This window comes from Desmodus rotundus, chromosome 1 (genome assembly GCF_022682495.2).
Source record: "Desmodus rotundus isolate HL8 chromosome 1, HLdesRot8A.1, whole genome shotgun sequence".
Classification (NCBI taxonomy): domain Eukaryota; kingdom Metazoa; phylum Chordata; class Mammalia; order Chiroptera; family Phyllostomidae; genus Desmodus; species Desmodus rotundus.
Window position 1 is genome coordinate 81,225,333 of NC_071387.1, and position 16,970 is coordinate 81,242,302.

Genomic DNA, 16,970 nt, shown 5'->3' on the forward strand with positions numbered 1-16,970 from the left:
CAACCAAGCTCAATCAGTTCTGTGAGCATTTTGATGAGCAGGGCTTTAAATTCTCCATCAGATAGGTTGGCTGTATCCTCATCACTTAGCTCTCTTTCTGAGGCTTTGCTCTGTTCTTTCATTTTGGCCCTATTTGTTTGTTCTGGGCCTCTGTTAAGTTATAAGGGGGTGGGGCCTCAGGTATTCACCCAGGAAGGGCAAGCCTGGTTGCTGTGCTGTGGAGCTGCCTGTAGGGGAGGGCCCAGAGAGGGAAAAATGCAGCTCAGCTGCTGGTCTCTAGCACACTTTTCAATGAACTCTTGTGTGAGACTGGGAGTTTCTCCCACTGTGGCAACCTCTCTAGTCCACAGCCACCTCTGAGTCTCAGTTTCACCTTAAGTCAGCCCCTCCCGAGAAGCCAGCCCTGACCCACAGTCTGCCCCCTCACCTTGGTTTCTCTCTATCCACTGACTTACTGATTTGGTTGTTCTCTTTGGCTGTTTCTTTAATTCGGTGTTTGTCACAGTTCCATGCAGTTTGATTTTCTGGCACTTCTTGTTGTTTATTGATTTTAGACTGGTTGGTATCCTCCTTTTGGTTTTGCAAGGAAGCAAAGGGTTTCTACCTACACCTCCATCTTGGCCAGAACTCCTTATATTTAACTTTTTATATATTTGAGTTAATTTTTGTATATGGGATACAATAAGAGTTTAACTTCATTCTTTTGCATTTGGATATGCAACTTCCCTAGTACAATTTGTTGAAATAAGTTTTTACTTCATTGAATGGTCTTGGCATTATTTTTCAAAATCATTTGACCAATGGTTTATTTCTATGGTCTCTATTCTATTCCATTGGTCTATGTGACTATCCTTATGCCAGACCATACTCTTTTTTTAAAAAAATATAGCGATTTTCCATTTTTTAAAGATTTTATTTATTTTTACAGAGAAGGGCAGGGAGGGAGAAAGAGAGGGAGAGAAACATCAATATATGTTTGCCTCTCATGCTCCCCCTACTGGGGGCCTGGCCCACAACCCAGCCATGCGTTCTGACTGGGAATAGAACCATCGACGGTTTGGTTCAGAGACCAGCACTCAATCTACTGAGCTACACCAGCCAGGCAGACCACGGTGTTTTAAATACCATATTTTTAGTAAGTTTTTCAATTAGGAACTGTCAGTCCTCCAGTTTTGCTCTTCTTTTTCAAGATTGTTTTGGCTGTTTAGGCTTACTTGAAACTCCATATGAATTTTAAGGTGGGTTTTTCTATTTCTGAAAAAATCACTGTAGAGATTTTTATAGAGATTGCATTTAATTTGTAGATCTCTTTTGGTTGCATTGTCATCTCAACATTAAGTCTTCCAATTAATAAACATGAAATGGCTTTACATTTATATCTTCTTTAATTTCATTCATCTAGCAGCATTTTGTAGTTTTTCATGTACAAGTCTTTAGTATCTTTTGTTAAATTTATTCTTAAATATTGTATTCTTTTTATTCTATTATAAATAAAATTGTTTTCTTAATTTCCTTTCATTGTTAGTGTATAGAAATGCAACTCATTTTGGCCTGTGGATTTGGTATCCTTGCTTTGCTGAATTCATTTACTACCTTTGATAGCTTTTTTAGTGTGTAGATTCTTTAGTGCTTTCTACATGTAAGATCATGTCATAATTTAACAGAAATAATTTTATTTCTTACTTTCCTATTTGGATATCTTTATTTATTTTGCTTACCTAATTACTCTGGCTAGAATTGACAGTACTGTGTTGAATAGAAATGGTAATGTTGAGTATTCTTGTCTTGTTCCTAATCTTATAAGAAAGAAAAACTTTCCATCTTTTACTTTAGAGTATAATGGTAGTTGTGGGGTTTTCATATATAATATTTATTATGTTGAGGAAATTCTATATTTTTCCTAATTTAGTAAATGTTTTTACCTTGAAAGAGTATTGGATTTTTCTGTATTGAATGAGATGATCATGTGTTCATTTTCTCCCTTCTTCCTATTAAGGTGGTGTATTTCATTGATTGATTTTCATATGTTGAGTTAGCCTTACCTTACCTGAATAAAGCCCACATGGTCATAGTAATAATTATTTTAATATGCTGACAAATTTGATTTGCCAGTTTTCTGTTGCAGATTTTTGCATCCATATTTATAAGGGATATTGGTGATAGTTTTCTTTTCTTGTAGTCTCTGTCTGGATTTGGAATCAGGAAAATGCTGGCCTTATAGAGTAAATTAGGAAGTGTTCTCTCCTTACATTTTTGGAGGAGTTTGAATACGTGGATATTAATTCCCTTGAAATGTTTGTTAGAATTCACCAGGGAAGTTATCTGGTCCTGAACACATATTTGTTTGGAAGTTTTATATTATTGGTTCAATTCCTTACTATTTTAGGTCTCTTCATATTCTCCATTTTTTCATCATTCAGTTTTAGTGTATTGTGTACTTCTAGGAATTTGTCCTTTTTTTCTTGATTGTTCTTTTATATTCTTTTTTTATTTCTGTAAAATTTGTAGATATACCCTCACTTTCATTTCCAAATTGATAATTTGCATCTTAACTCTTATTTCCTTTGTCAATCTACCTAAAGTTTGCCCAATATTGCTAATCTTTTCAAAAAGCCAACTTTTGGTTTTATTAATTTTTCTCTATTGTTTTTCTATAGTTATTATTAGCATTTAATGTAATTTGTGCCTTTTTTCTAGTTCTTAAGATATATGAAGTCTAGGGAACCAAGATGGCGGCGTAGGTAGACACATTGCGCCTCCTCGCACAACCAGAACTGACAGAAAATCGAACGGCAAGGAAGTCTGACACCAAGGAAATAAAAAATAAACATTCATCCAGACTGGTAGGAGGGGTGGAGATGGGCACTGGGGTGGAGAGGACCTGTGTGGCCGTGGTGAGACCTCTGGCGGAGTGTGGGACAAACGGGGCAGGCAGTCCGACCACTAGCAGACTCTATGACCCCACATTCACGCACAGATAAACGGAGAGGGCCGGACTCAGAGTGGCGGAGAACGGGGCAGGCAGAGCGGCGGGTAGAACCCGAGGGCCCCACATTCGTGCACAGATAAACCGGACAAACGGCAGGGAGCAAAGCAGACAGGGCAACCCAGGGCTCCAGTGCGGGGAAATAAAGCCTGAGACCTCTGATTGAAAGCACCTGTGGGGGTTGGGGCGGCAGCAGGAGAGACTCCCAGCCTCACAGGAGAGGTCGTTGGAGAGACCCACAGGGGCCTAGAGTGTGCACAAGCCCACCCACTTGGGAACCAGCACCAGAGGGGCCCAGTTTGATTGTGGATAGCGGAGTGAAAGATTGAAATCCAGAGGAGAGTCAAGGGGGCGCCATTGCTCCCTCTTGGACCCTCCCCCACATACAGCATCACAGCACAGCAACCAGCGTTACCCTGCCCCGGAACACCTAAGGCTCCGCCCCTTAAAGTAACAGACGCGCCAAGACAAAAAAAAAAAAAATGGCCCAAATGACAGAACACTTCAAAGCTCCAGAAAAAATACAACTAAGCGAGGAAGAGATAGCCAACCTATCGGATGCACAGTTCAAAACACTGGTTATCAAGACGCTCACAGAATTGGTTGAATCTGTTCGAAAACCAGATGAAAAAATGAAGCCTATGCTAAGAGAAACAGAGGAAAATGTACAGGGAACCAATAGTGATGCGAAGGAAACTGGGGCTCAAATCAACGGTGTGGACCAGAAGGAAGAAAGAAACATCCAACCAGAAAATAATAAAGAAACAAGAATTCGGAAAAATGAGGAGAGGCTTAGGAACCTCCAGGACATCTTGAAACATTCCAACATCCGAATTATAGGGGTGCCAGAAGGAGAAGAGGAAGAACAAAAAATTGAAAACTTATTTGAACAAATCATGAAGGAGAACTTCCCCAGTCTGGCAAAGGAAATAGACTTCCGGGAAGTCCAGGAAGCTCAGAGAGTCCCAAAGAAGCTGGACCCAAGGAGGAACACACCAAGGCACATCGTAATTACATTACCTAAGATTAAGTAGAAGGAGAGAATCTTAGAAGAAGCAAGAGAAAAGGAGACAGTTACCTACAAAGGAGTTCCCATAATACTGTCAGCTGATTTCTCCAAAGAGACCTTACAGGCAAGAAGTGGCTGGCAAGAAGTATTCCAAGGCATGAAAAGGCAAGGGCCTACATCCAACATTACTGTATCCAGCAAAGCTTTCATTTAGAATGGAAGGGCAGATAAAGTGCTTGCCAGATAAGGTCAAGTTGAAGGAGTTCATCATCATCAAACCTCATTATATGAAATGTTAAAGGGACTTACCTAAGAAAAAGAAGATAAAAAATATGAACAGTAAAAATGACAGCAAACCTACAGTTATTAATGACCACACCTAAAACAAAAACAAAAGCAAACTAAGCAAACAACTAGAACAGGAACAGAACCATAGAGATGGAGATCACATGGAGGGTTGTCAATAGGGGAGTGGGAGGGGGAGGGGGGGAAAGGTACAGAGAATAAGTAGCATAGATGATAGGTGGAAAATAGACAGGGGGAGGGTAAGAATAGTGTAGGAAATGTAGAAGCCAAAGAACTTCTAAGTATGACCCAAGGACATGAACTATAGGGGGGGAATTTGGGAGGGAGGGGTTGGGCAGGATGGAGTGGAGTGAGGGGGGGGATGGGACAACTGTAATAGCATAATCAATAAATATATTTTAAAAAACAGTTAAAAAAAAGATATATGAAGTCTGTCCAGAGGGTATCCAGCCATGTGATTTGAAAAATAGAGACATTTGTTGAAGAAAATATAAGAAACATTGTACATAGGACAATGATGCCTCAGTCCCGTTCAAAGGAGGCACCTTGGGACCTCACACAGTTCTCCCAATCACCACCATCTTCCCTGTGTCATTTTCCTGAATCTCATCCATGATCTGAAATCTCTTCCCTTTCAAAGATGATTTTAGTTTTGGGAAAATCCAGAGGTCACAGAGCACCAAATCTGGGCTGCAGGGGGACTGAGTCAATTGAGTGATTTAATGCTTCACCAAAAATCTGCACGAGACATGATGCGTGGGAGGGTGTGTTGTTGTGATGAAGCTGCCAGTCACCAGTTGCCCATAGCTGTGGACTTCTGAATTATCCTAATAGTTTCTTCAGAGGAATGTTCAAAGTTAATGCAAAATTTGATGCAGATTCATTCTCTACTTGCTCAGTCATTTTGAATACAATGGCCACACAGTACTCGTGCTCACTCAGTGGCGCATCACCACTCACACTGACTAGTACACTGAAGTCATCATTGTTCATACATGCACATTCCAGTCTATTCTCCTTGGCAGCCAAGTTACACTGGTTTTGGGCAAACTGTTCTCATTATATTAACAATGGCTGGATTTTTTCTGGACAGACTCCATACAGTTAGGTTATTAATTAGAGACTTTTAAATGTATGTGTTTACTGCCATAAAATTTCCTCTTAGGACTGCTTTCTGTGTCCCATAAGTTTTGGTATATTGTATTTTTGTTTTCATTTATCTGAGGATGTTTTCTCAATTCCCTAGTTGTTTTTTACTTGTGCACTTACTGATTAGGAGTGTTATTTATTTTTCACATATATGTGAATTTTCCAGTTTTTCTTTTGTTATTGATTTTTAATTTCATTCCTTGTGACCAGGAAAGAAATTTTGTATGGTGTCAGTCTTTCTAAATATATTAAGACTTGTCTTGTGGCCTAAAATATATGTTCTAAAATATGCTCTATCCAGGGTAATGTTCCATGTGAACTTGAGAAGAAATACATTCTGCTGTTGTTGGGTGGAGTGTTCTGTATATTTCTGTTAGGTCAAGTTGATTTTTGATGTTGTTTAAATCCTCTATTTCCTTATTAATCTGTCTTATTGTTCTATTCATTAGTGAAAGTTGGGTACTGAAGTCTCCAACTATTATTGTCAAACTGTCTATTTTTCCCTTTAATTCTGTCAATGTTTGCTTTTTATTTGGGGGTGGTTCTGTTATTTGTTGCATCTGCTTATAATTGTTATATATTCTTGATGACTTGACCATTTTATCAGTATAAAACGTCCTTCTCCCTGGTAACAGTTTTTGACTTGAAGTGTATATATATGATATTAGTATATCTACCCCAGATTTCTTTTGGTTATCATTTTCAGTGAATAGCTTTTCATTCTAATTTTGATATATTTGTATATTTAGATCCAAATGAGTCTCTTATATACCATATGTAATTGGATTATATTGTTAAAGATTTTTTGCTATTTTGCCCTTGATTGGAGGAGAGTTAAATACATTTACATTTGAAATAATTACTTAATAAGAAAGGACTTACTTTTGCTACTTTTCTATTTCTTTTCTGTGTGTCTCATAGCTTTTTATCTTTCATGCTCTCATTACTACCTTCTTTGGTTTTAGTTGACTTTTTTTTAAGTGAAGCATTTTAATTCTTTATATTTTCCTTCTGTGCACATTCTATACACATTGCTTTTGTGGTTATAAAGTTATAACAATGTCATTTGAATTGATACCAAATTAACTTCCACAGCATACAATTATCTGCTTCTGTACAATTTTGTTACCTCTTTTATGCTATTTATGCCACAAATTACATCTTTATTTATATATTTTGAGCCCAGTAGCATAGATTCAGAATTTTATGCATTTTCTTTAAATCCTTTAGAAATTTGAATGTAGAGTTGCAAACTAAAACTAGGGTAAGACTGGTATTTATATATTTCCTTGTATTTTCCTTTACCAGAGATCTTTATTTATATGGCTTTGAGTTACTGTTTGAATTTTCAACCCGAAGGACTTCTTTTAACATTTCTTAGAGAGCTAGTCTAATGATAGCAAACTCTGTCAGCTTTTGTTTACTTGGGAATATCTTAAATTCTTTCTTATTTGGAAGGCCAATTTTGCTGAACCCAAATACCTCAGTTGACAATTTTCTTTTATTCAGTGTTTAATATGCATATTATCCCACTGTCTTCTGGCTTCCAAGTTTTCTTATGAGAAACCAGTTGGTAATTTTATTTTGAATCCCTTGTACATGACAAGTTACTTCTCTCTTGCTGCTTTCCAGCAAATTTCCAATTTTTTCCTTGTCTTTAGCATTTGACAATTTTAATAAAATGCTTTGGTGTGGATGTCTTTAAGTTCTCCTATAAAATATTGCAATACCCACACTGCATATACTGATCTAGTTAATGATGTCCCATAGGTCATTTAAGCTCTGTTTATTTTTTGTCATTGAATTTTCTTTCTGCTATCGGATACAATAGTTTTTTTTTTTAATTCTTGTTTATTCTATTACAATTGAACCAATTTTCCCCCATTTGCACTACTCTGCCCAGCCCACCCCCTGTTCCCACAGTCAGTCCTTACACCATTGTCCATGTCCAAGGGTGATTCATACATGTTCTCTGACTAATCCCTTTCCCTTCTTTCCACTATTCACCTCTCTCCCCTCCCCTCTGGCAGCTGTCAGTCTGTTCCATGTTTCCATGTCTCTGTTTCTGTTTTGCTCATTAGTTTATTTTGTTTGTTAGATTTCACTTATAAGTGAGATTATATGGTATTTGTCTTTCACAACCTGGCTTATTTCACTTAGCAAAATAGTCTCCAGTTCCATTCATGCTGTCACAAAAGGTAGGAATTCCCTTGTTTCTGCTCCATAGTATTCCATTTTGTAAATGTACCACAGTTTTTTAATCCATTCATCTGTCGATGGGCAGTTAGGCTGTTTCCAACCCTCGCCTATTATAAATAGTGCTGCTTTCAACATGGAGGTGCATAAATTCTTTTGAATTGCTGTTTCAGGATTATTGAGGTATCCCAGAAATGGCATTGCTGGGTCAAAAGGCATTTCCACTTTTAGTTTTTTAAGAAAATTCCATACTGTTTACCACAGTGGCTGTACCAGTCTGCATTCCTACCAACAGTGTACTAGGGTTCCCTTTCCCCAACATCCTCACCAGCACTTGTTGTTTGCTGATTTACTAAAAAATAGCCATTCTGACAGTTGTGAGGTGGTATCTTATTGTGGTTTTAATTTGCATCTCTCTGATGGCTAGTGTTGAGCATTTTTTTCATATGTCTATGGAGTATCTACATGTCTTCCTTGGAGAAGTGTCTATTCAGGTTCTTTGCCCTAATTTTTTTTTCTTTTCTTTATTGATTTCTATTTTTGTTCAAGTACAGTTGTCTCCATTTTCCTGCCACCACTTTCCTCCGTGCCACCCACCCCCACCTCCTACCTATAATCTTTCCCCTTTTTGGCTTTGTCCATGGGTCCTTTATACATGTTTCTTGATGAACTTTTCCCTTCTTTCCCTTGTTATCCCCTTCTCCCTCCCCTCTGGTTACTGTTAGCTTGTTCTTTATTTCAATGTCTCTAGTTATATTTTCCTTGCTTGTTTGTTTTGTTGATCAGGTTCCACTTATAGGTGAGATCATATGGTATTTATCTTTCACCACCTGGCTTACTTCATTTAGCATAATGCTCTTCAGTTCCATCCATGCTGTCACGAAGGGTAGGAGCTCCTTCTTTTGTTCTGCTGTGTAGTATTCTATTGTGTAAATGTACCACAGATTTGTAGTCATTCATCTACTGATGGGCACCAAGGTTGCTTTCAGCACTTGGCTATTGTAAATTGTGCTGCTGTGAACATTGGAGTACATAAGTTCTTTTTAATTAGTGTTTCAGGATTCTTAGGGTATAATCCCAGCATTGGAATTGCTGGGTGAAAAGGTGGTTCCATTTTTGGTTTTTTGAGGGAATTCCATACTGTTTTCCACAGTTGCTGTACCAGTCTGCATTCCCACCAACAATGTACTAGGATTCCCTTTTCTCCACAACCTCTCCAACACTTATTTGTTGATTTGTTTATGATAGATGTTCTGCCCATGTGAAGTGGTATTTTATTGTGGTTTTAATTTGCATCTCTCTGATGGCTAGTGATGCTGAACATCCTTTCATATGTCTCTGGGCCTTCTGTATGTCCTCCTTGGAGAAGTGTCTGTTCAGGTCCTTTGCTCATTTTTTAATTGGGTTGTTTGTCTTCCTGGAGTGGAGTCATAGGGTTCTTTATATATTTTGGATAACAAACCCTTGTCTGAGATATCATTGGCAAATATATTTCCCCATACTGTTGGTTAACTGTATGGGAAACTCATGGTTTACAGACCTTGAAAATTGTAAATCTACAGTTTTCTCAAGAGACCAGGAGGGAGATAATCCCTTTTCATTTTGATTATGGATTTTTGAGTTGTGCAGAAGCTTTTTTTTTAAAATAAGTCCCATTTGTTTGTTTTTTTTCTTTATTTCCCTACTCTGGGAGATATACTAGCAAAATATTGCTATGTGGGATATCTGAAATTTTACTGCCTATGTTTTGCGCTAGGACTTTTATGGTATCATGATTTATATTTAACTTTTTTTCCATTTTGAGTTTTTTCTGGTGTATGGTATAAATTGGTGGTCTACTTTTATTTTTCTTTTTTGCATGTACCAGTCCAGATCTCCCAACACCATTTGTTGAATAGGCTATTTTACCCCCATTTTATGCCTCCATGCCTGTATAGAATATTAATTGATCATAGAGACTTGCGTTTATTTCTGGGATCTCTATTCTATCCCATTGATCTATGTGTCTCTTCTTATGCCAGTTCCAGACTGTTTTGATTACCATGGCTTGTAATATATTTTGATCCCTCCAACTTTGTTCTTCTTTCTCAAGACTGCTGTGGCTATTCAGGGTCTTTTTTGGTTCCATATAAATTTTTGAAATGTTTGTTCTAGATCTGTGAAGTATGCTATTGGTATTTTACTAGGGATTACATTGAATCTATAACTTGTTTTGGGTAGTATGGACATTTTAATGATGTAATTCTTCTAGTCCATGAACACACTATACCCTTCCATTTCTTTGTATCTTCTTCAATTTCTTTATTCAGTGTTCTATACTCTTGTGACTACAGACCTTTTACCTCCTTGGTTAAATTTATTCCTAGGTATTTTATATTTTTGTTGCTATAGTAAATGGGATTTTTCTCAGTTTCTCTTTCTGATAGTCATTGTTGATATAAAAATGCCATTGATTTCTAAATATTGACTTTGTATCTTTTACTTTGCTGAATTAACTTATTAGGTTGAGTAGTTTTTTGGTGGAGCCTATAGGATTTTCTATGTACACTATCATGTAGTATGCCAAATAATGACAGTTTTACTTCTTCCATTCCAATTTGGATCCTTAATTATGACTAGAACATCCATTACTATCTTGAATAAGAGTGGTGAAAGTGAATACCCTTATCTTGCTCCTGATCTTAAGGAACATACTTTTAGTATTTTCCCATTGAGTATAATGTTGGCAGTAGGTTTTTAGTATATGGCCTTTATTATGTTGAGATATGCTCCCTCTATTCACACTTTGCTGAGTGTTTTTTGTCATGAATGGGTGATGGATTTTATTAAATGCTTTTTCTGCATCTATTGATATGATCATGTGATTTTTGTCTTGCATTTTGTTTACGTTTGTTAATTTACAAATATTGTAACATCTTTGTATCCCTGGAAAATCCCACTTTTTAGAACATCTCTAAAAAGATCATGCTATATGATCTTTTTAATCTACTGCTGGATCTGGTTTACTAGTATTTTCTTGAGGATTTTAGCATCTCTGTTCATCAGAGATATTGGCCTATAATTTTCTTTCTTTGTTGTGTCTTTACCTGGTTTGGGGATAATACTGGCCTTGTAAAAAGAGTTTGGGTGTCTTCCCTCCTCCTGAATTATTTAGAATAGTTTGAGAAGGATAGGTGTTAGTTCTTTGAGTGTCTGGTGAAATTCTCCTGTGAATCCATCTGCTCCAGGGCCTTTGTGTGCCAATAGTTTTTTGATTACTGCTTCAATTTCACTAGTTGTTACTGGTCTATTCAAGTGTTCTGCTTCTTCCTGATTCAGGTTTGGAAGATTGTACTTTTCTAGAAATGCATCCATTTCCCCCAGGTTTTCCAATTTCTTGGCAAAGAGTTGTTCATAGTAATTTCTTAACAATCCTTTGTATTTCTGTGGTATCAGTTGTTATTTCTCCTCTTTCATTTCTGATTTTATTTATTTGGATCCTGTCTCTTTTTTTCTTGGTGAGTCTGCTTAATGGTTTGTCAATTTTGTTCGTCTTTTCAAAGAAATAGCTTCTGGGATCATTGATCCTTTGAATTATAATTTTAGTCTCTATGTCATTTAATTCTACTTTGATCTTGTTTATTTCCTTCCTTCTTTCTCTGGGCTTTGTTGTTGTTCCTCTAGTTCTTTTAGATGGAGGGTTAGTTTGTTTATTTGAGGTATATCATTCTTTTGTAGGTAGGCCTGAATTGCTACGAGCTTCCCTCTCAGGATAGCCTTTGTTGTGTCCCATAGGTTTTGGGCTGTATATTCATTTTCATTTATTTACAAATAATTTTTTAATTTCTTCCTTGATCTCATTGCTAACCCATTGATTATTTAATAACATGTTATTCAGCTTCCATGTATTTGAATGTTTTTGAGGTTTTTTTTCTTGAGGTTGATCTCTAGTTTCAAGCCATTGTGATTTGAGAAGATGCTTGATATGATTTTATTTTCTTGAGTTTGTTGAGATTTGCTTTGTGTCCTACCACGTGGTCTGTCTTTGAGAATGATCCATGTGATAGGGGAACCAAGATGGCGGCGTAGGTAGACACACTGAGCCTCCTCGCACAACCAGAACTGACAGAGAATCGAACAGCAAGGGGGACCAACACCAAGGAAATAGAAAATAAACATTCATCCAGACTGGTAGGAGGGGCAGAGACGGGCACCGGGCTGGAGAGGACTCCCGTGGCTGTGGCGGGACTGAGACTGGTGGAGTGTGGGACAAATGGCGCAGGCAGTCCGAGCACTAGCAGACCCTGTGGCCCCACATTTGCACAGATAAACCCAGAGGGCCGGACTCAGAGTGGCGGAGAGTGGGGCAGGCAGAGTGGCGGGTAGCACCCTGCGGCACCACATTCGCCCAGATAAACCAGACGAACGGCAGGGAGCGAAGCAGACCGTGCAACGCAGGGCTCCAGCTTGGGGAAATAAAGCCTCAAACATCTGATTGAAAGCACCCCTGGGGGTTGGGGCGGCAGCAGGAGAGACTCCCAGCCTCACAGGAAAGGTTGTTGGAGAGACCGACAGGGGCCTAGAGTGTGCACAGGCCCACTTACTCGGGAACCAGCACCAGAGTGGCCCAGTTTGATTGTGGGTATCAGAGTGAAAGATTGAAATCCAGAGGAGAGTGAGGCGGGCGCCATTGCTCCCTCTCAGCCCCTCCCCCACGTACAGCGTCGCTGCGACCAGCGTTACCCCGTCCCGGGGAACACCTAAGGCTACGCCCCTTAAAGTAACAGACGCGCCAAGACAAACAAAGGAACAACAACAACAAAAATGGCCCAAATGACAGAACACTTCAAAGCTCCAGAAAAAATACAACTAAGCGATGAAGAGATAGCCAACCTATCGGATGCACAGTTCAAAGCACTGGTTATCAATATGCTCACAGACTTGGTTGAATCTGTTCGAAAAACAGATGAAAAAATGAAGCCTATGCTAAGAGAAACAAAGGAAAATGTACAGGGAACCAACAATGATGGGGAGGAAACTGGGACTCAAATCAATGGTATGGACCAGAAGGAAGAAACAAACATCCAACCAGAAAAGAATGAAGAAACAAGAACTTGGAAAAATGAGGAGAGGCTTAGGAACCTCCAGGACACCTTGAAACGTTCCAACATCCAAATTATAGGGGTGCCAGAAGGAGAAGAGGAAGAATAAAAAATTGAAAACTTATTTGAACAAATAATGGAGAACTTCCCTAATCTGGCAAAGGAAATAGACTTCCGGGAAGTCCAGGAAGCTCAGAGAGTCCCAGAGAAGCTGGACCCAAGGAGGAACACAACAAGGCACATCATAATTACATTACCCAAGATTAAACGCAAGGACCTACATCCAAGATTACTGTATCCAGCAAAGCTATCGTTTAGAATGGAAGGGAAGGTAAAGTGCTTCTCAGATAAGGTGAAGTTAAAGAAGCTCATCATCACCAAGCCCTTATTATATGAAATGTTAAAGGGAGTTACCTAAGAAAAAGAAGATCAAAAATAGGAACAGTAAAAATGACAGCAAACTCACACTTATTAACGACCACACATAAAACAAAAACGAGAGCAAACTAGGCAAACAACTAGAGCATGAGGGTTGTCAATAAGGGAGTGGGAGGGGGAGAGGGGGGTAAAGGTACAGAGAATAAGTAGCATAGATGATATGTGGAAAATAGACAGGGGGAGCGTAAAAATAGTGTGGGAAATGTAGAAGCCAAAGAACTTATAAGTATGACCCATGGAGATGAACTATGGGGGGGGAATGTGGGAGGGCGGGGGGTGGGCAGGATGGAGTGGAGTGGGGGGGGAAATGGGACAACTGTAATAGCATAATCAATAAATATATTTTTAAAAAAAGAGAATGATCCATGTGCATTTGAAAAGAATGTATATTGTGCTTCTTTGTGGTGAAATGTTCTGTAAATATCAATTAAGCCCATTTGACCTAGTGTATCATTCAATGCTGCAATATTTTTGTTGATTTTTTGTTTGGAAGATCTATCCATTGTTGACAGTGGGGTGTTGAAATCCACTACGATAACTGTATTACTGTCTATCTCTTTCTTAAAGTCCTCCAATATTTTAAAGTATATTTACAGGCTCCTATATTGGGTGTATATATGTTACAAGAGTTATTTCCTCTTATTAAACTACTCCCTTAAGTATTACATACTGAGCTTCTTTGTCTCTTGTTATGGCCTTTATTTTGAAGTCTACCTTTTCTGATACAAGTATTGCTACCCCGGCTTTTTTTTTCATGTCCATTTGCATGGAATATTTTTTCCATTCTTTCACTTTCAGCATGTGTGTATCTTTTGTTCTAAGTGGGTTTTTGTAGACAGCATATATGCAGGTCATGTTTTCTTATCCATTCAGCTACCCTATGTCTTCCTTTCTTTCTTTTTTGGAATCAGATCAGTTATTTAATTAGATTTTTCAAAAGAAATTTAGAACTTCATTTTATGAGCATAAAGCATACGTGTGAGAGCAAACATAGAGTGGAGGTAGCCCTGGAGCTGAGGAACATATTGATTTTTGGCAGAATTTGCGAGTTCATAGCCTTCTGATCAACCTTGCGTTGCTCTATAATCTTGTATTTCTCTTTCTCAGTGTCAAAGATCTCCCCCTCCTGGTGTCTGGGCTTGCACAGCTTATTCTTCCTGAAATAAGCATCAGTGAGATGCTTGGGGATTTTCACACCACTGATATCAATTTTGGTGGAGCTGGTGATGACAAATTTCTGGTGTGTGCTATGCAGAGGAACTTGATTAAGGGTCAGAGGTCCAGTCACAAGTAGCAAGCCACTGCTCAGCTGCTTCAGGAAAACCACCCTCTTGCCTCTGTAGCACCCAGTGAGGATGATCAGAATGGTCCTGGGAGTGATGCTGGGCTGCAGTTTTCTCACATGCTGACTGAAGGGTTTCTTACCATGGTTCAATAGCTTTCAAGGCACATCTTCAGTAGGATAGTATGTAGGCATTTTGCAAAGTTTAACCACTCAGGTACCACCATTCTTGTCTCCACCAACTGGTTTAGTGACAGTAGCCATAACTTTCTCACTCCTTTTCTTTCCACTCCTGGATTTAGCTGCAGGATACTTCCCCTTGTACATGGACTTTTGGGAATACATAGCTGACCAAGAATACCTACCAATTCCTCTGACTAGGTAGGACAGAGTTTCAGCTCCACTGGGGCTTCCCCTTCATAGGCATCTTGGCCTTGAGGTTACCCTTCTTAACTTTGCTACCAGTGTCAGCCTTCTTGGCTTCAGGTTTCTTCTCCTTAGTATCTGGCTTCTCAGTTTTTTCACCTGCCATCTTGCAAGATGAGAAAAAGAACTAAAGCCTATTTCTTTGGGTTGGAGGATTTAATCCATTTACATTTAAAGTTGTTATTGATAGGCACTTATGCATTACCATGTTTTTCCTTTATACCTGTGTTTATCTCTCTCTCTCTCTTTCTTCTTCTCCTTCTTCTTCTCCTTCTCCTTCTCCTTCTCCTTCCCCTTCTTCTCCTCCTCCTCCTCCTCCTCCTCCTCCTCCTCCTCCTCCTCCTCCTCCTCCTCCTCCTCCTCCTCCTCCTCCTTCTTCTTCTTCTTCTTCTTCTTCTTCTTCTTCTTCTTCTTCTTCTTCTTCTTCTTCTTCTTCTTCTTTTCCTTCTCCTTCTCCTTCTTCTTTACCATCTCTTGCAATGCTAGCTTGGTGGAGATGTACACTTTCAGGCTTCTTTTGTCTGGGAAGCTCTGTATTTTACCTTCTATTTTAAATGAGAGCTTTACTGGATAAAGTAGTCATGGTTGGAGATGCTTGCTCTTCATTACTTGGAATATTTCATGCCAATCTCTTCTGGCTTGTAGTGTTTCTACTGAGAAATCAGCTGATAGCCTATTGGAGCTCCCTTGTTTGTTACTAGCTGTTTCCCCCTTGCTGCCTTAAGATTCTTTCTTTGTATTTAAGTTTTTCCATTTAGATTGTAATGTGTCTTGGAGTGGGCCTTTTTGGGTTCATCTTGTTTGGGACCCTCTGTTCTTTCTGGACTTGCATGACTTTTCTCCTTACCAAAGTTAGCAAAGTTAGCAAAGTTTTCTGTCACTATTTTTTCAAACAGGTTTTCTATCCCTTGCTCCTTTTGTTCTCCGTATGGAATGCCTATTATGTGAACATTGTTTTTTGTTGTCCCAAAGTTCCCTTAAACTATCCTTATTCTTTTAGAGTCTTTTTTTCTTTTTGTTGCTCTAACTGGGTGTCTTTTTCTACCTTGTCTTCCAACTCACCAATTTGATCCTCTGCTTCATCTAGCCTGATTTTAATTCCTTCTAGTGTGTTCTTCATTTCACATACTGCAGTCTTCATTTCCAACTGGTTCTTATTGAAATTTTGTATGTCCTTTCCCATGCTTATGTAGTTCCACTAAGTTCCATTTAGTTCTCACTACCTTCCTTGAGCATCTGTATAACCAGTATTTTGAACTCTATGTTTTATAAATGACTTGCTTCCATTTCATTTAGCTCTTTTTCTGGAGAGTCTTCCTTTTCTTTCTTTTGGGGGTTGTTTCCTTGTCTCTCTATTTTAGTTGTCTCTGTGTTAGTTTCTATGTATTAGATTGATTTGCTTGGACTCTCTGACTTGTGGAGTCACCTTATGTGTTAGGAGTCCTATGGGACCCAGAGGTGCAGACTCCTTCATCTCCTGATTCAAGGAGGATTAGGATTGTGCTCTGTGTGGGTTTTGTGAACTCTTCTGTTGTATTTGGATCCTGATTGTTATTGGCCTATTTGTTAGTGCGAAATCCCCTCTAGCTGGCTGACTAAGAGGCTAAATCTCCACTACCTGTTGTATGTTGTTGTATAAGTGCTGGCAGAACAAAGCAAATCAACACAAAAATAACACCAAAACAAGCAACCCCTTCCTCAACCACTGCAGCAATATCAATGATGAGAGAAAAGAATAATAAAAGCAAAAAGAGAAATGGAATAGTAGAGAAAGGGAGAAAGGGAAAAGAATAGGAAAAGTCCAAAGGGGAAGGGGGAAGAGAATGCTCATAATGAATTGAAAGAGGAAAACAAGGAAAGGGAATATAGAAAAATTAACAAAAATAATAAAAGGAGAGAAGAGGGAACAATGGAGTGATAAAAAATAAGAGTAGGATAGAAGATATGAAAGAAAAATTAGAGCACCAAAAATAAAAGAAAATGAAAAAATAGATAAAAAATAATAAAAAGGCGATGAAAAAGAAAAAATAGTGAAAATAATGAGAAAAGTACCAAGTGGATTTGTCACAGCACAGCTTAGATCTTGTCTTCTGGTTT

At 38.5% G+C, this 16,970-nt stretch overlaps 1 pseudogene; it reads right to left on the minus strand.

Moving 5' to 3' along the window:
* Positions 1–14,109: 14,109 nt before the first annotated feature.
* Positions 14,110–14,979, minus strand: LOC112302714 (large ribosomal subunit protein eL6 pseudogene; annotated as a pseudogene).
* Between the last annotated feature and the right edge of the window lie 1,991 nt (positions 14,980–16,970).